The sequence below is a fragment of the Protopterus annectens genome, chromosome 6.part0 (genome assembly GCF_019279795.1).
Source record: "Protopterus annectens isolate FY-2018-M chromosome 6.part0, PAN1.0, whole genome shotgun sequence".
NCBI lineage: Eukaryota > Metazoa > Chordata > Ceratodontiformes > Protopteridae > Protopterus > Protopterus annectens.
In genome coordinates this window covers 599,304,289-599,324,291 of record NC_056737.1, presented here as the reverse complement: position 1 = coordinate 599,324,291, position 20,003 = coordinate 599,304,289, and positions in this window count along the sequence as shown.

Here is a 20,003-nt window from a genome sequence, read left to right as displayed (position 1 = left end):
ATATTTATAGAAGACGTAAATATGCCAAGGTTAGAGGTAGATGAGGCTCAACAACTAACAGTTAAAACAGGAGGAGGGGAGATAAAAATGAAGTATAATCAATCTACAGGAAAATCCCCAGAACAGATAGTATTCCTCTGGAAGTTTAGAAGCTAATATGAAAGAGTGATAGAGCTCTGGAAGGTTTTAACAGTATTTTAAAAGGAGAGGACCCACGAGTATCTTGGAAGAAAAAACTAAAGATAATAGAACCCATCATACTCTGCTTCATATAGCCTCAATGCAATTAAACCATGATTATAAAGTGTTTGCAAAATAATGGCTAAAAGAATAGCAAAGGTGATGCCAAAATTGATAGATATGGATCAGTGTTGTTTTGCGCAGGGCACTTGCCAACATTAAAAGAATAATGATGATCCAGATGGAAGCAGAACATAAGAAAATATCCTATAAAGTATGCTGTCAGAAATACTGGGCAAGCAAATGAGTGTAGCTAAGGAAATAATTTTTTTTCAGCAGGGATACAGGGTCTGAATTGCCTACACATAGTAAGGCCTTGTTGAGTTTAATCTGGTGTCTCCCAAAAAAACAATTTCTAGAAAATGGAAATAAAAATCTAAACAAACTGTACTTGAAGTAGTGTCTATTGGAACAAAGATAAAAGAACAGAAAGCTGGATCTTTAGAAAATGGTAGGAGTAAATTACATTAAAAAATATGGGAATTGTATAAACAATACATGCAGACAAATGTTTTGTAGGAGGAATGAGGCTTAAGAAATTAGAGGAACTGAACAAAATATATAATGTTGCTTTGATTATAGGACATATCACAATAAATATGATGGATAACATTTGTAAGTGTGAACTTGTTAATTTTGTTTGTTTTTATATAAATGTATGTTTGCCTATGTCACAAATTATAATTAATAAAGGTGCTTAAAAAATAAGAATGGTTTGGTGAACAGGTATATGTCACAGAGGATACCACTGCTCTGTAACAGACTTCCCCATTCACATAAAACAATGCTCATCCATATTCAAGTGCAACTTGGATCTGTGGATGGGAAACAGAAAATTTACCAAAGGACTGCCCCCTGTACTACTAATGGGCAGAGAAAGCTCTTAAATGCTTTATCCCCTGCATACGTCCCCTCAAATTATCTGTGGTATGATCCCATTTATTCTCATTAGGTTAATGTATAATTATCTACCATTGGATCAGTAAGGCCAATCCCTTACCAAGTGGGGCAGGTTAATTTGAGAGCAAAAGGTGAAATTAGCTAGGGTTAAAATGTCCCACAAGGGCAGCTAGCCTAGTATTTACCTGTGAGCAGATCTTAATAGGTGAGCTTGTGGATAACATTTAACATGGAGTATGATTTGTTTATAAAATGACCACACAGAGATAGAATGCTTGCTTTTGTGAAAGTGAAGGCCAACCACTTAATAGAGAAATTTAAAAGATGTATACTTCTGCTTCTTAAAAGTTCCAAGACCTTAATAGTCTCTTAAGCTAAGACCTCTGTCAAACCAGAAGAGGGCCTACAGAGAGAATGATCTCTGCTCAAAGAAAGCTTTGAGAAAATGCCTTCCACAAATCTGCCAAAACAACCATTCCTAAAAAAGTACTAGTAGTCCTAAATCTGTTAACCATTTTGGGGGGGAGGGGTTGTGTATATGTTTGTGTATGTGTACACGAGCATGCATGCATCAATTAAGGTTAATAAGTTGATTCAGCTCCTACAGCCAGAAGAGGCTGCACTTGAATTTGGAAAACTGATCTCTCATGTAAGGTTTTACCTGTGAGGGTATTTTCACAAGTTCAGAGCATCCATCAAATAAGATTACAAGGGCTTTACTAAGAACATGTAAATGATGCACATGATATCCTTCCATTTCACTGATGTAGTATTCCTTACAATATCCCTGCTAAGGGTGGTCTGATGTCCAGCCAGTATACTAAAATCTTTAGGTTGCTTTAAAGTACGGTGTACGTCATACACATGCTTCCCTCATACAGCGTAGGGAATAAAGGTGATGTCTGGACATGTCATCCTCAGAACTTCTTTGCTGCCAGTCTGAACGCCATCTTGTGATCATCATTCTGAATGCTCGTTTCATTGCTGGTTCACCAAGCCATTTTAAAGATAAGTGCCCCATTGTGTTTTTTTTTTTTTTTTTTTGCTCTTATCTTTTTTCTTTTTGTTTGTTGCTTGTGGGGTTTCATGTCATCCAGAAAGGGTAAATGCCAGTGAGAGGGACAGGTTACTGATAAAGACCATCACAAGCAGTGTTTATTTTGTCTCAGTATTTTGCACAACTGCATGTCCTGTTCCATTTGTTAGGCTTTCTTTTCAAAGACTCTCCGTAGTTGACTTTCCTCTTTGGCCTTGTATTTAGAGAACCAGTGCCTTAAGCTTTTGGTGAAAGACACTATAGAGGGAATGTCTTGCTCTGAGGGTCATGAGGGTTAGCCGTCCATGAAGAAGGCAGCCAAGAAGTTTAGGTCTGATTTTTCTACTGTATTGTCTCGGGTGGATGTCTTTCCTGAGGCTAGTGAATGCCTAGAGGATCACCCATCTCCTCCTCTGGATTATTCTGCCATGACCCTTTCAGAGGCTGGCATGGATCCGACCTCACACTTGTCCCTGGAGGCCTCTCAGATGTCCATTTTGAATGTTTGTAGAAACAGTGGTTGATTATTACTGAAAGGCCTAGGGGTGTTCCTAAGATTTTGTTTAGATAGGAAGTTCCAACTATTATTGTGGAATGTCACCTGGCATCTGAATCTTATACGTTTTACGGAGCAGATGTCCCTTTGAAAAAGAAACAAAAAACAAAGCACATTTCTCCTACTCCTAAGGACCCACAGATTGAAAGGCAGAATTTCACTCAGTGTTTGTTTAATACTCTTATAGTTTTGAAACCTCCTCTAGGACTTTCTGTTCCTGCTCCACCTTGGTCCTCAACTCCTCTTAAAGGTTTAGGGAACAGGATTCCTTTGAAGAAGAGGTGGATTTAGATGAGGAATCCCTTGCTTATTCATCCCAGATTCTTCCTTTTTTAGACTATGGTTCTGAGGAAGAGGATTCTGCTAGTCTTCTGAAACTCCCTTTGAGATTTCCTTCAGGAGCACAATTTCCAGGATGATGGAATTTTTTTAATGGGATTATGCTTGGGTTTCTGAGATGCATAACAGATATTATGAGCTTCTGCAGATGGGCTCTCCTAGACCTTCTGCTGTCTCTCCTGTTTTGGCTGCCTTGTTGGATGCCTTTTCTACTGCATCTCAGGCTGCAGACTCCCAGCCCCCTGGGTGCCTGAGGATTGCAAATTTCTTTATAGATGTCCTTCAGTTGATCCCTCTCTGATGTCTGTGGTATCTGACAAGCCATCTTAGTTACTGCCTTCTACAAAGCTTCTTCCTTCTGATAAAGACAGGACTATGGAAAGGCTAGGTAAGCAAGTTCATACCTCTGCTACCTTGGCTTTTACAGCTGTCAGTTATCAGACCCATAAGTCCAGATATATTTTCTCTCTTCTTTCTCTCTGACCTTCCTGATTCTGAAGGGAAGACTTATGCTGTCTCCTTTTGGGGACTTCTCAGGTGGCTCACTCTTCTATTAAGTGTAGTTATGATGCAGCAACGGCTTTTCCAGAGGTATTGCTTTTCGCTCTGCGATGAAGAGATATTTTTGGCTTCAGCTTTATCCTTTGCCTGATGAATTTCTGGCTTCATCTTTATCCTTTGCCTGATGATGTTAAGGCTAAGTTGATGGATTTTCCTCTGGATAGTGAACACTTAAACAGATCAGCAGCAGCTGCACCAAATAAGTCCCTTCAGGATAAGGGTGAGGCTTTGCAGGAACTTAAACATGTTTTTATTTCTCCTGTGCCTAAATTTCAAAGACATTACCCTAATAAGCCAGTCTTTGTAGGCAGTCTCATCCTCCTCTCAAGGGTAAGAAGGAGGCAAAAGGGCTCCTTCTATTAAAACTACCCAGACTCATGGGACCCAGCAATCTCCTTTTTCTGACAAGCCTGGTACTTGTCTGTCATGTTCTTCTTGGCTACATTCCTCTTTCCCTTTCCCTTTCCCTATCCCTTCCAGTTTGGTTAAAGACTACTCAGGATTCCTGTTTTTTTTTTCATTATCAGTCCAAGGTATTACATGGTCAGGATATCTTTTCCTGCTTTCAGGGGAATTTTTCAGCCCCCTCTGGAACAGTTGGCCTTCTTTCCAGGGGTGCTTCAGGATCTTTTGACTCTGGGAACTATTCAGGAGGTTCCATTTTCTCAAATGGGGGGGTTTTACTCCAGAATGTTTTTTGGTTCCCAGGAAAGCAGGCACATGGAGACCCATTCTAGACCTCTCTCTCTTAAACAACTTGAAGGTCCCTTCCTTTCAGATGTTATACCTTCAGACTTCTCTCTGCTGCTTCCTCAGGTTTTTCTAATGTCTCTGGACCTCGGGGATGCTTGTCTTTACATTCCTGTTCATCCACTTTCAGGAAGTGTTTATGTTTCTCTTTTGTTTTCTGGCATCTTTGAATTCTCAGCTTTGCCCTTTGGCCTTTCTACTGCACCAAGAGTATTCATCAAATGCCTCAGTCCTGATTGCTTTTTGCAGGCTAAGAGGGATGCAAGGCTTTCCCTACTTAAATGATCTCTTGCATCAGGTATCCTCTCCAGAAATTATAATGCAGCATCTTCACTTTGCCATTTCCCTTCTGAAAATCCTGGGGTTCACTATAAATTTCCAAAAAGTCCTTTTTGACTCCTTCACAGGATCATGTACTTCTGGGGTGCAGGATCCAGACTATTTCAATGCTGGCATCCTTGTCTCCTGCCAAGGCCCTCTCATTTATTTCTTTCAATCCATTCTGCCTCTTGCTTTAATTACAAGGAAGTTCCCAAGAGCTCTAGGTTTTATGGCCTCCACCATTTCTATACTCCTTTTTGCCAAACTCCACATGAGAAAACTTTAGTGGTTTCTAAAGTCAGTTTGGCTTTAGCATTCTCATCCCCTGAACTTCTTAGTTCCTGTTCTTCTATAGCTCAAGCTGGAATTTCAGTGATGGATTCAGCAGTTGACTCTTAATCCCTTTTTAAACCCCTCTTCCCTCTCAGGAGCTGTTCACAGATGCTTCAGACATGCAATGGGGAGCATCCTTCAGCTCTCTAAAGGTGCAGGGTCCTTGGTCACCTCAACAAAGGAAAGACCACATCAATATGGTAACGCAATGTTCTAAGCACGCAGTCAATCATGATGGATTTGGGGACCCAGATTGATAGCAGCCTGACTTTTGACTACCATGTTGCTTATGTTAGTTTTATGGAAAACTTTCAACATGGCCCACCTCTTAAGTAAGGGTATCTCATCCAAGGACGTCATAACATCCCTGTATTCTTCCCTTATAAGGCCCATTATTGAATATGCCCCATTCGGCATGTACCTCGCAAAGCACATGCAGCAGCTAGAAAGACCACAGAGGTTCCTTACCATGAGAATCCAGGGCCTCAAAAATCTACCATACACAGATAGGCTAAAAGCCCTATCCTTCTACTCTGTTTCATACAGTCTCCTCAGAGGTGATCTCTGGCATACAAAGTGATCTCAGACCCTGCCTTGATGGGACTGTTGCATATCCGCAAGTCAAGCTCCACTTGAGTAAACCCGCACACGTGGCCTCAACCTGGTCTGTGACATCAATAGGACTTGCTGGTGGGACAGATTTGTGTCACAGAGACTCCCCCATCTGTGGAATAGACTCCTTCTCCACATCAAGAAGAGTACCTCTACCCCTTTTTAAATGCAATCTGGATAACTGGATGGGAAACAGAAAATACATCCCTGGGATTCCACCTGTGCCCCTGCTGGACAGGGGCATTGGATGCTGATATGTCTATGCATGGGCTAAACTCTTCGCTAGGCTTATAAGGGCCTCAGGTCCAATAGTCTAGTAGCTTCCTATGATCCTATAATGTCAAGGTGATGAGAGCTCTTTGGCTGACTCCTCAAGCATTTCACTCTCTATTCTCCCCAGGGCCTCTCAAGGTGTTTACAGACAGTACCACAATGATGTGGTATGCCAACAAGCAAAGGGGGGGGCGAGATCTTACCTCCTTTGCTGGTTGGCTCTTCCAGTGTGTAAACTAGCTATCCAGTATCGTGCGACTATTCAGGCAGTTTATAGTCCCTCAGGTCAGAACATTGTGGCAGACTCTTGAGCAGCTCCATAACACAAAATAATGAAAACCACGCTCCAGTTCCTTTAAAAACAAGGCGTCCACCACAGCACAAGTCAGTATAATCAGTCAGGGGTACTTAAAAACTCCTTTATTCAAACGTTAAGCGCTTTCATCACACAGTGACTTCATCAGAACAGTTGCCCTAACGTACACAACTCCATTTATATCCGCTTATCACATGACACACATTTATTTAACAAACCACCTGACATAATTAATAGACAACAATTAAAAACATTTTAAAAAATGTTAAAAGGAAGTAAGGTGGCAAATAAGACTGAACGCCTCTGTATACCCGGGAATAAATGATCATATTTCCATTAAACCCATATTGGACAACCATTGATAACCAATACAAAACACTAAATAAAATTTGTGTGTGGTATTGGTGAGATAAACAAAATGTTGGAGTCAGAATAGTAAAGTACATTTTTTGAATTTGTAAAGTGTGGATTATTAACTGGTGTCATTAGCATTGTACATTTTATGAATATTGTGTATATTGTTTAATATACATTGTTAAGTAACTTTTTGGGGGAAGTTTAAGATGGTCTTTAGTTAGGCGTTCAATACATTATACTTGTATTCAGCACTGTTTAAGAATGTTTTTTTTAACATTTTTTAAAATGTTTTTAATTGTTGTCTATTAATTATGTCAGGTGGTTTGTTAAATAAATGTGTGTCATGTGATGATAAGCGGATATAAATGGAGTAGTGTACGTTAGGGCAACTGTTCTGATGAAGTCACTGTGTGATGAAAGCGCTTAACGTTTGAATAAAGGAGTTTTTAAGTACCCCTGACTGATTATACTGACTTGTGCTGTGGTGGACGCCTTGTTTTTAAAGGAACTGGAGCGTGGTTTTCATTATTTTGTGGACTGTTCCTTGTAATTCAAGCTCCATAACACAACCGCACGAGTGGATGCTTCACAGGAATGTGATTTTGGACATTGTCAACCAGTGGGTTACTCAATTACATCTGTTTGCCTCCCCTCTTATCAGACAACTTCATCTTTTTTTTGTGCCAGAGTCCCAGGTGGTCTAGTCTGGAAGGTGGATGCCCTCTCTTTTTCTTGGAAGGGGATGTGTCTTTGTCTTTCTTCCCCTTCCCCCTTATTCCAAAAGTCCTGTTCAAAATACAACAGGATGCTGCCAAAATCTTGTTCCCTCCACTTCTACATTTAGCCAAGGGCAATCATCACAAGTTAAGGGTGGACCTGATCACACAAGACAAGGGATCTCTCATCTATACTCACCTGTCCACTCTTCAGCTGACATTGTGGGTGACAGGATTTTTTTTGATTCCATACAGACACCTTTTTTCTGAGGATGTGTTTAGGGTCCTGTAGGAGGCCAGGAAGCCCACAACTAGGAAATCCTATTTATCCAGATGGAAGAGGTTTTCTGTTTAGTGTCTTTCTCTTAACCTGGAATCACTTTCTGGTGCTGTTTCTTTGGTTCATCTGTGTGAATTGTTCAATGTTGGGTTTGCTTATTCTTCTAAGGCCCACATCAGCTATCTCTGCTTGTCTGCCTTTATCACCTCCTTTAGCTTCTAGATTTTAAGCTAAACAGTTTCTTAAAGGTGCGCTTCATATTAGACCTCCCAGGAAGCCTGCCCATTCTCCCTGAGATCTTAATTTTGTTTTAGAAAAATTGATCCAGGCTTCTTTTGAGCCTACAGCTTCAGCTTCCTTACAGCATTGTTCTTGGAAGACTGTACTTTTGTTAGCCCTTACTTCTGCTAGATGTTTGTCCTGCGGTAGTGGTGTCGCCTCACAGCAAGACGTTGTCCCGTTCGATTCTCAGCTAGAGCGTCTTCTGTGTGGAGGCATGCGTGAATGGGCGTGCCTTCGTTGAAGGTTGTGCATCAGGGCTGGTAACTTGGCACGTAAAAATCCACTGCCAAACATTAGCGGACTGGAGTTCCGCTGTGGCACCCCCTAACCCGGGATAAGCCGAAAGACACAACAACAAGAACTTCTGCCAGATGGTTGTCTGAGCTTCAAGCCCTTATGGCTTGTCCTCCTTTTTTAGTTTTCCATAAACAGGGTGTTCTTTTCATGCCCAAGGTGCTGAATGAGTTGTCTCTTAGTCTATTATTTGCCCACGTTTTACCCTTCTCAGCAATCTGCTAGTGAGGAGGTGCTGCACACTTTGATGTGCATAGACAACTCAATTTTACTTGGATAAGGCTAAGACTTCATCATAAATCTGATCAGCTGTTTGTTTCCTTTCATCCTAGGACCTTAGGTTTGGCTGCTTCCAAGCACACTATTTTTTTGATTTCTAAACCCATTTCTTTTTGTTATGCCTTCCATGGCAAGATCCTTTCTTCTTCTGTTAAGGCTCATTCTACCAGGACTGTGGCTTCTTCTGCTGCTTTATTCAAGGGTTTGAATACTAACTTTATTCCTGAGGCTGTGACCTGGACTTCTGTGCATACATTTACCAAGCACTAAGTTGGATGTGATATCTAGAGCTGGCTTTGGAAAGCCCATTCTTCATGGATTCCTGAAGAGCTCTGCTGACCATCTTCCTCCCTCTCTTCTTCCTGAGCTTTTGCATTCTTCCTATTGTAAAGAATACTGCAATGGTGAAATGGATGGACATAGTACAGTTGTCCAAGATCTTACCATAAAGATAGATGTCCTTCTCTTCACTGTTGCAGTATTCAATCCCCCCCCCCCCCGGTTCTTTTATCTTTTGGATGTACTAATTATCTCTCTTTTTCTTGGACTGGCATTCCTTCTGGGGCTGTCAGTTCAGAGAATGGTACGTCCAGACATCACCTTTATGCCCTACTCTACATGCAGGGAGCATAGCTATGATGTACAGCATAACTTAAAGCAACTTGAAGGCTTTGCTATACTGGCTAGATGTTGGGCCACCCATAGCAGAGATTTCTATTGTAAGGAATTTTACAACAGTAAAAAAAGGACATCTATCATTATGGTAAGCTCTTGGACAACTCTATTTCCCCTACCCTTCACACTTTACTGCTTCATTTGTCAGTGAAACAAGTCTTCTGTTAAAAAGGAAGATGGTTGAGACTAAGGATGAATGTTAGAAATCAATTGTATGGTCTCCTGATTCCTGTTCACTGAGAATGAGATTGCATTCACAGTTTCATCTAGTTTATCTCCAGGTGATAATGGTGATGCAACTGAAGAAAAGGTTAACCATATGTAAGAGTACTTAAGCTTGGGTGATAAAATGGTTTCTTCTCTCAGAAGATGTTTTGAATATGTTAGGGCTGTGAGCAGTTGTAGGCACATGTCACTCCACCTTCCCCCACTTTTTTATTTACAAGGTAATGCAGAGGTCACTGTCAGTATAATAATACCTATTTGTTAACCTGGTAGGCCCACTGGGCACACAGTCCCTTTTCAAGGGCAACCTTGGAGCAATGCCTGTTCTATGGTACCAGGCTGTGGAGGACTGCAGAAGACTACTAAACATTAAGTAAGACGCACAAAGCTAATCTTAAGATACTAGTTCTCATGCATGTCCCTCACAGATATCTCGAGGTAGCTGTTCAGTCAGGAAGGCCAAAGTGTTGGCTGTAGTGGAAAGCTGTATAGCTGTTAATTACCAGACCTGAGTCATCAATTTTGAGGTTATTTTCGCCAGTTACATGAGATCACTGATAATGTACATGAACAGAAAGTCACGGGTAATTTTTGTAAATTAAAATGAAGTCTTAAAGATGATTTCTGTGCATGAAACATGATGGCCATATGGCTAAGTGCATTTCTGTCATAGAGCAGCTGCTTCTGGTGAACTGAGGTGTTCCTGGCTAAGACCTTTTCATACCCTGAGATTTTGAGGCAGCCATCGATCCTTATTCTGTCTTTGGAGACGAGGTCAACAAAACACAAACACGTGTGTGTGTGTGTGTATATGTATTTATGTATGTATATATCTACACACATTTATTCTAGAACACTCAAGGTTGACTGCAGTAGAGATCACAAATGGTTGAAAATGCATGCAAAATCTATGTTTTTAAAAAAAAAAAGAGAGAGTAAACATTTTTTCAAGAGGCAAGCCCCCTCAACTAATAATTAAATGTAATAACTCCAAGGTTACAGAAACATTGGGTAAAGGTAAATTTTCGTCTTGTACACCTGTCAAGCAAATGCAGTAGAGAAGGTAGTTGATCTAACACACAACTGACTTTTACAATAGAGTACACGCTGACACACGCACACATATATATATATATGTGTGTGTGTGTATGTATATATATATATGGATACAGTAGAGAATCTCAAAGTACTGAAATGTCAAATTTCAGTACTTTGAGACTGAATACTCGACAGTGCAGTTACGTGAAACTCCACTATGTCGAATGCGGAAATGCTGAATCCGCTATCATGGTGTCACATTCATGAAGTGCGGTGTGGTTTGTGGATTTATCTGGGATTTCAGGTAAGTGGTGTTTGTGTAAGGGTATTGGCTAGGGATTTTAGTGTGTGTGTGTCTAGTGTTTTTTTTTTTTGTGTTTAGTGCGACCTTGGAGTAAGTATATATGTAAGTAGGGAGTGCAGGACCCCCCTGCTTATAGGTAAGGTAGGTGTGTGTGTGTTATATTGTTTGTTTTAGTGTAGTTAGGTAGGTGTATGTGTGTGTATGGTCCCGAGTGTGCTATTCGCGGTTTTGGGTGTTTGGGTATGTGGGTGTTAGACTATTCAGTCTCGAAATACTGAAATCCAACATTTCAGTATTTCAAGATTGTCTAGTGAATATATATATATATATATATATATATATATATATATATATATATATATATATATATATATCTTGGTTGATCTGGCATAAAATAATAGACATGCCTCCTGAGTTTTACTCCAGCCAAAACGTACTCCAGCAACTTCCCTTCTTCTGAGAAGCCCGTCTTTACAACTTAGATGGATGAAAACAGTAAGGGTAAGCTTTTAATACCCCAGAGTAGCTACCATTTCCATATTAGAAGTAAGGATTCCCTGCATCTTCTAACTACTTTGCCGGATTCTCCAGTCTCCCCAGATTTTAATTATTTCACTTATACCCCACAAATTTTCCAGTTGTACCTCTGTAATTGATATCTAATACTGGACAGTATTTTCAGCATGTGATGCTGAATTCTGCACTTTCCAAGTTATGCATTGTATACTAAACACCTTTTTAAATTTTTATGTTGTGTTCTATGACTAAGTACAGAAATGATTACAGAAAAGGACAATAATTCACTAGCATCAAAGAGGGGCAGATATTTAAATAAAGGTATAATAGTAAACAATAATAAAATAAGTATAATACTAGGAATAGTACTGTCTGTTTGGACATGTCATTGAATTGCATGAGCATTAGAAATATAGTAGAAAATGGAAAGATTTGTATAGGGAATAATGGTTTGAATTCAGTTACAGGAAATAAACTGGAATTTTTTTATATAGAATACTACTACTAATATTAAGAAACGTAATAACTTTGGACATCACCTTTATGCCCTACTCTACATGCAGGGAGCATAGCTATGATGTACAGCATAACTTAAAGCAACTTGAAGGCTTTGCTATACTGGCTGGATGTTGGGCCACCCTTAGCAGAGATTTCTATTGTAAGGAATATTACAACAGTGAAAAAAAGGACATCTACCATTATGGTAAGATCTTGGACAACTCTATTTTCCCTACCCTTCACACTTTACTACTTCATTTGTCAGTGAAACGTCTTCTGTTAAAAAGGAAGAGCACCTCTAGGAGTGGAATGTATGTAAATTTGTTAATGAAGGAACTTGTGTAGATTTACTGAATTTAGAATGGATAATTTTTATATTTTGCATCATTATAAATGTGATTCCACAGGTGTTACATCGCTATATGCTGTACTTGTCCTTGTTATAAATTGGTATGACAATGGGGGCATTTTCTAAAAGGATTAAAAAATATGCTTACAGTATAAAAAATAAATTGAAGAAGGCATTGTCTAAACATATTAATAGTGGAGAGAAGTGTAAAGAATGATTTAATTCCCACTGCCTCAGTGGCATTTTGGGATGTTTCAAGGTAACACAGTACTGGACAGATTTCAAAAGGTCTGACTCCCCTCCCTCTCTTCCTGTGACACTTGATTGACTGAGCATATCCTGAGACAGAAGCCTTCAACTGTCACAGGAAGTGAGTGTTAAGTTTTCTGCTATCCAAAAAAGAAAGTTCTCTGACTCTTATCAGAGTCGAGTGCTGATTTTCTAGCTTACAGCTCAGATAAGCCCCATTTGGGGACCCCCTTCTCATTTTATTATTAGATTTATTATTCTGTTTGTATTTTGATGTTTATTTAAAAGATAGTATTTTGTCAGTGTTTACAAAAATTCTTATGGAAATTTCTGCTTGTAGTAGTGTTTGATTTATTTCTTTGACAAATGCTTATTTTTTACTGTTTCTGAGAAAACCTTCTGTATTTTTCTCAGAAGTACAGTGTGTATCAGTGCTGTTGGACACTAGGGGGCTGTCTCGTGCAGCCAGAACTGCGAATTAATTGCACCTGTCTACTGTTATCACTCTGCTTTACTGTCATCTTTCGACAGGAAAATGTTTCAGAACCTGGATTTTTTAAGATATATGTATGAATCTGCTCTATGTAGTTTAACATGGGATTGCAATTTTACCTCTAATGAAGTTATTTAAATGTACTGTGGAGATTACTTTCTCTGACAGGTAAATATAGCTTAAGTTGCTATTAAATATCATTGTATGCTAGTTTTATGTGGTTAGTGTGTGGAGCTAATTTTTAATACTGATGTGGCACGCTGGTTGCTTGGACTTTGTGTACTGGAAATTCTTTAACTTATATCCATTGTAAAAATTCTGAACACATTTCAAACTGTTTTTGTGATAATAGCACATTTTGGCAGAATTTAGTTGTGTGGAGACATATTTACTACTAGAAACTTTTAAATGCTTATTATCCAGTACTGTCAGTTCATTATTCTGTCTGGTGTTCTGTCCCCACTGACTTGCTAGATCTTAACTCTGGTACCCCCCCATCAAGTCTGTTTGCACCTAAAAAGAAAAAATAAAATAAAAATGTACCTCAGTCCACCATAGCTCTCAGCCTTCCATCTCTAAAATGAGGAACACTAGCCCTCATAATGTGGAACAAATGGGAAAAATGTGGAACACATACTAGTGGCTTACTAACAACTTCAACTAGGAAGGTCATAGGATGGTTAAAATATGCTGGTTTTACTTATAAAGAAGATATTTTAATGAATTAATATGATTCATTTCTATTTACAATGGATTTCACTAAAAAAATCCTAACTGAATGTGCGACAGAGTCTTTCAATGTGGAATTTTTGAGGAACTTCGAGGAACATGAACTTTTTAAGACCCCAAATGAGGTACGTTCCTCGTAATGAGGTACACTTGAGGGGTATGCAGTCCACCATTAGTGATTTGTCAGGGCTGCTGCTTGGCCTGCAGACCATTTACCTTTTGCCCCAGTTTCCTGTAGTGTACCTTTGCCAATCGCCAGGGCCGGATTAAGGTGGGTGCTATTGATGCTGCAGCATGAGGCCCATTCCTGAAATAGGCCCAGATGAAAACAGACAAGAATTTTTCTGGAAGCTAAACAGTTTTCCTTTGCTATATTAACCTCAGAATAATTCTTAGAATGAAATTTGGAGTCTGACTTTCGGACGCCTATACACAGCGTTACTTATTATACAGTTATTATTCTTTGCGCTGTGACGTAACTATAATGTCATCGTGTTTATTGTTAACCAAAGATTTCAAGTTAACGCTATCAATTTTACGTTAAACAGTTTACTTTGTGATATCTTTCGTACTGTTTCATGCAGGCTTGCTATGGCATCTCAACTCAGTGGATGGGATAAAGCGAAAAAGGAAAGAAGCAGCAGAACAAGGAAAACTTTTGGCGAAAATTCCAAAATTGAGTTCATACATCGGAGTACGAGCATCTTCGTCTCAATCGTCTGTGTCGGATGCAATTGCAAGTTCGAGTGCTCCTAAAGACCAGGCCAAGCAAGATGAACCTGTGGAGGCAAGAGAAAATAAAGAGCGGGAAAGTTCAGGGGAGAGAGAAGAGGTGAAAGGCAATGCCATCTCTGAAGCACTAACGCCGATGCTGGAGGCTTTCACCAATGATTTGGGACAGTGGGGGTGAAATCAACTCTGACACTCGAGAATATTGGGCCAAGAAAGGACCAAAAGACTGCCAACACACTGAATCGAAGTTTGAAGAGAGTGCCAGATGAAACCCAGGCGAGTCGTTCCAATGTCGATGCACAAAGACCTTCGTGCATACGCATCCGCTCAGTGGCAAAAAATCCTGTAGACAACGGTTGTGCTACTTGCCTTCGACAGGAAAGGTGTTCTGCTTTGCATGAAGTTGTTAGGTAGCAGTGCTGTTCAAGTGACCAAGTTCATTTCTGGCGGTTTTGACAACTGGAGGGTAGGTGAATCCAGAATAAAAATGCTTGAAAGCAGTGATGGTCATCGTGAGGCTATGTTGTCCTTTGCGAGCTGACAGAGGGAGGCCGGTCGTGTTGACTACCTAGCAGCCAAACAGGTTGAGGAAGAGCTGTATTACTGGTGCCAGATTCTGAAGCGGCTCATCGATGTTCTGGTATTCCTAGCTGAGCGTGGTCTTGCTATAAGGGGCTCGGATGAGATCATAGGTTCCACTCATAATGGTAACTACCTTGGCATCATTGAGCTATTGGCGGAGTATGATACTCTGCTGGCTAGCCATATTAGAAAGTATGCGAACTGCAGGAAAGGTCACGTTTCCTATTTGTCATCCACAATTTGTGAGGAACTGGTAAAGCTCATGGGACAAAAGGTGCAGGACACCATCCTGAAAGAAGCCAAGGAGGTGGAGTATTTCTCTGTCTTGATTGACTTGACACCTGATGTATCACGCATCATTCAGCTAATCATTGATGTTAAGTTGTCTATCTCGCCTTCATTCTTGCTGGATGGGGTTCGGAGCTGATCCTCGGCTCCAACTCGGCCTTTTTCTAAAGCTCGAGACTTCCCCTTATCCCACAATGCTAGGCGTCAGATATCTAGATCTCGTTTGCCGCTTCAGCTATGAGGTTGTGTTTTTTCCGGCTCCAGGTTGTATAATTCTTTTTATAACTTTTCATAGTCAGGGTTGTTGTTGTTAATTTAGATTTTCTTTTCTATTAGAGTTGTTAAATTGTAATCCCTTTAGACCCACTTATAATCCCCTTTTTTCTGTTGATTACAGAGTTTTATTCCCTTCCTCTCTTCCCCTCCCCATCCCCCTTTGGGGTAGTGGTTAGGCCTATCTCTGTATAGTGTGTTTTATATATATATATATATATATGGGTCCATGTCATATGGTCGACTGTTCATTTGACTGAAAGTTCATTTGATCGACAAGCATTTGCCCCCTCCCCCAATGTTGTGTGACCCTGGAGTTGATATATATAGTTGGGGGGGTGTGGGGGGCACCGCCCCCCACCTAAAATGCTTGTCGATCAAATGAACTTTCAGTCAAATGAACAGTCGACCATATGACATGGACCCATATATAGTTTTTATAGTTTTTGGTTAATTATAACTGCTATAGTTGTAGAAGTTGTATTGTCTGTTCTAGTGCGTGTGTGTCTGTGTTTAGTGTTTAAGCACTAGTTTAAATTCCCTTGGTATCTCTCCTACCATGTCCAAAGATACCAAGGTTTCAGGTTTCAAGAAGTGTGACTCGTGCTGTCAGAAGATGTCTCTGATAGACGGTCACACTTCTTGTGTTTATTGTTTGGGCCCCCTACACCTGCAGGACTCTTGTTCAGTCTGTCATGCTTTCAGTCCAAGAGTCCTGCAGGAACATAGGAATAAACTAATTTTGAGAGGCTTGTTAAAGCCTGAAGGATCCCCGACTAAGCCTTCGTCGGGGAAATCCTTAAAGCCCGCCAAACCATCGGCTCCCTGTTTGGAGCCAACGCCGAGTGGAACTTCTACTACTTTGTTGGTTCCAGCCGGAACCGACACTTTGAGACCTCAGTCGGCCCCGACTTTGCCATCGGAGCCATCTCTGAGATGGAAGCGTTCGAGATCCCCTTCTTTAGAATCCATTTGCTCGGCTCCTAGGTCCCCATTACTACAATCGGAGCGGAGTCATAGGTCCCATTCCTCTCTGTCCTCCAGTTTATCTGACCATGACTTAGAGAGGGTGGTCAGTAGGCTCCTTAAGTCGCAGGCACTGGCCAAAATGTTGACTAGCCCTTCGTAGCAGACTGTGGCTATCCCTGTTTCTTCAACTATTCCTCCTCCGACTCTACTACTGTGTTCAGAGCTGGAGCTTGTTGGGGCTCGAATCGTCGGAACATCGGAGCCGATACCCCACCCTTCGGCTCCTTCGTCGGCTCCGATCTCTTCATTGGTTCCGTCCTTGGAGGGATCCGGGCACCGAGACTTCCTCATCGGCTCCGAGGGGGCGAGTAGCATCAGACCCTTGTCCGACCCCGTTCTCCCTCTCGGGGCCTTGGCGCAGGTGAGCTCGGCCCTGACATCGGCCTTGGAGCCATCCCTCTCGGTGCCGGGAGGGGTTCACATCTCTTTGGAGTGGGAGCCCTCTTCTCTGCCTGATAGGGGTGCCTTTGAGGTCATGAGGAGTGTGCTGACTCCTTGGTCAGCTCCGCAATTGACCCCTTCAGCTCCTCCCCCCCATGGTGCCTGTGTCGGTCTCTGTCCACCCTCCTGACCCCAAGCATGGAGAACAAGCGCTCCAGGTAGCCCCATTGGGTGCATCTTCCTCTTCCGAGGCCTCCCCTGATCATTCGGAAAAGCCCCCTCGGAAGAGAAAATGTAAGAGGAAGCATGTTGACTCCCCCGAGTCAGTCACCTCTGACACTGACTTGGAGGATTCAGAAGGGTCCCCAAAGTCCCCTTCTGAGGATGTCTCCTTTTCAGACATCCTTGAGATCCTTAAGCAGAGGGGGAACTAGACTGCCCTCAACCCTTCTGAGGATGAGTTGGTGTATCTGGACACGTTTGGTTCTCATCCTTCCACCTCCTGGGTGTCTCCGCCTTTCGACCCACTCATGGAAGTAGTGGCTTGGAAGGCATGGACGGCCCCTGACACAGTGGAACCAACTCCCTGCAGGCCCACAAAATTCATCACAGCCCCGTCCGACAGTTTCTCACTAAGGGTGTCCCTGTTGATGCCATGGTGGTTGCAGCAGCCACTAAGAAGGAGTTGGCTGACCCTTCAGTGCCTGTCCATCCACCTAATAAAGAATCTAGGACAATGGACAGGTATGGGAAGTGGATGTTTCTTCAACGGCCTTTTCCATGCGGTCGCTGAACTATCTGTGCCATTTCACCCGCCTTCAAAGAGATCTCCTTAAGGAACTGGGTGATACCCTTCAGGATCCATCTGCTGCGCAGTCTCAGGAAAAGATGAACTCCCAGCTGGTGACCCTTAATTCTATAGTCAACTCCTCCATGCGGCTCATTTCTTATGCAGCCGATGGGGCGAGTAGAGCCGCAGGCACAGGCGTGGCTTTGAGAAGACATGCCTGGATGCAGTTATGTAACTTTGCTGACCCCTTTAAGGCATCCTTCACCAATACCCCCTTCGATGGTTCGGCTTTGTTCGGACCACAAGTGAAGGATACCCTTACCAGGTGTGAGCAGGAAGGCAAGACTCTCTCTGCCGTGGGAGTCTGTTTTTCTACTCCTTCTAGACCATACCCCAAAGGTCAGAAGGGTGGAAAAATGTGGTTTCTCAAACCCCAAGGAGTCGTGCCTGACACACGTGGAGAGTTTCCCTCCAGGGGCAGAGGAGGGAACAACAACAGACACTGCCCAAGGGGCAGAGGGGGTCCGCAGAATCAGGGTAGCAGGGAATCCTTTTCCGACAAACCCTTTCTGCACCCCTGAGGGGCTGCCCAACTGTCCACTCTCGGAGGCAGTCGAGGGAAGATTATCACTGTACCCAGAAGCCTGGTGACTCCTCACACAAGACAAATGGGTACAGGCTATCATATCCGAGGGTTACAAAATCCCCTTTGTCCACACCCCCATTCAAACAAACAGATCCCTTCCAGATGTTCCACCCAGTCTAAGGGAACAAGCAGTACTAGAAATCTCAAAACTGCTAAGAAAAAAGAGTCATCCAGCCAGTCCCAGCAGACCAGCAAGGATCCGGGATTTAATCCAAGTTCTTTTTGGTACCAAAGAAGACAGGGGACTGGAGAACCATTTTGGATCTCAGCAGCTTAAACAAATCTGTTCAAAGAACGAAGTTCCGGATGGTCACGCTTCAGTCCATTCTACCCTTTTTGGGTCCGGACATTTGGATGTGCTCCATAGACCTTCAGGATGCGTACTACCATATCAAAATGAACAGACGCTCCAGGAGGTTTCTCCGCTTCCGGCTGGGAACTAGTCACTATCAATTCAGAGCCCTGCCCTTTGGTCTCACCACAGCCCTCAGGGGTGTTCACCAAATGCATGGTAGTGGTTACGGCTCATCTGAGATGGAGAGGATTCCAGGTGTTTCCATATCTAGATGACTGGCTCCCAACTGCTTCCACCAGGCATCAACTAATCCGAGCCAGAGATTATACCATCCAAACTTGCTCAGAGCTAGGTATCTCTATAAACTTTGAAAAGTCTGCATTGTCGCCTTGTCAATCTATAACCTTTATAGGCGCCATATTAAACACAAAAGAACTGTCGGCAAAACTCCCATTAGAAAGAGTATTAGACATTCGCCGACATGTTCAAACGTTGCTACAATGCAAGAGAATTCAGGCCAGATTTGTATTGAAAACCTTAGGTCTCATGGCAGCAGCTATCACATTACTTCCCCTGGCTTGTTTTCACATGTGAATTCTTCAGTAGATGCTCTTTACCCAATGGTCCTTTCAACAGCTGCCGATGTCTCACAACATAATAATTACTCAATCATGCAAAGACCACCTTTCTTAGTGGATGGTCTCCCCTCATGTTTTTCAGGACAGACTGTTTGTACTTCCTCCTCCGGTTGCCACATTGACAATGGATGCCTCCCTGATTGGGTGGGGGGGGGCATTTTCAGGGCAGGACTGTCCAGGGCACTTGGCAACCCCTAGAGTACCATCTGCACATAAACATCTTGGAGATAAGAGTGGTACTTTTAGCGTTGCAAGCTCTTCAGGACTCTCTATCTACCGGGACTATTGCAGTTCACACAGACAATATGTCGGTAGTGTGGTACATCAACAAGCAGGGCGGAACCAGGTCCTATCCCTTATGTCGAGAAGCACTCAGACTTTGGCAGTGGGCGATCTCCTCTCAACGGTTTCTGATAGCAATGCACATCCCCGGGAAGTCCAACGTCATAGCGGACAGGCTAAGCGGAGCAATCCTTATGCCTCATGAGTGGTCTCTCAATCAGTTAGTAGCGGACAAAATTTTCCGCAGATGGGGTCAACCTTGCTGCGACCTTTTTGTAACCCCTCTCAACAGCAAGTGCAGCAACTTCTTCACTCTCTTCCCCCTCCCAGGCCATTTCCCCAGAGATGCTCTAGTTCACGATTGGCCCCGGGGTCTGCTCTATGCATTCCCTCCTTTCCCCTTAATTCCAAAACTGATTCAGAAAGCGACCGCTTTGGGATCCAGGATGATCCTCATTGCTCCTTACTGGCCTCGACAAATTTGGTTCCCGTTCCTGCATCGTCACCTGCTGGAGCAGCCCTGTAATCTGGGCCCAGTGCCAGACC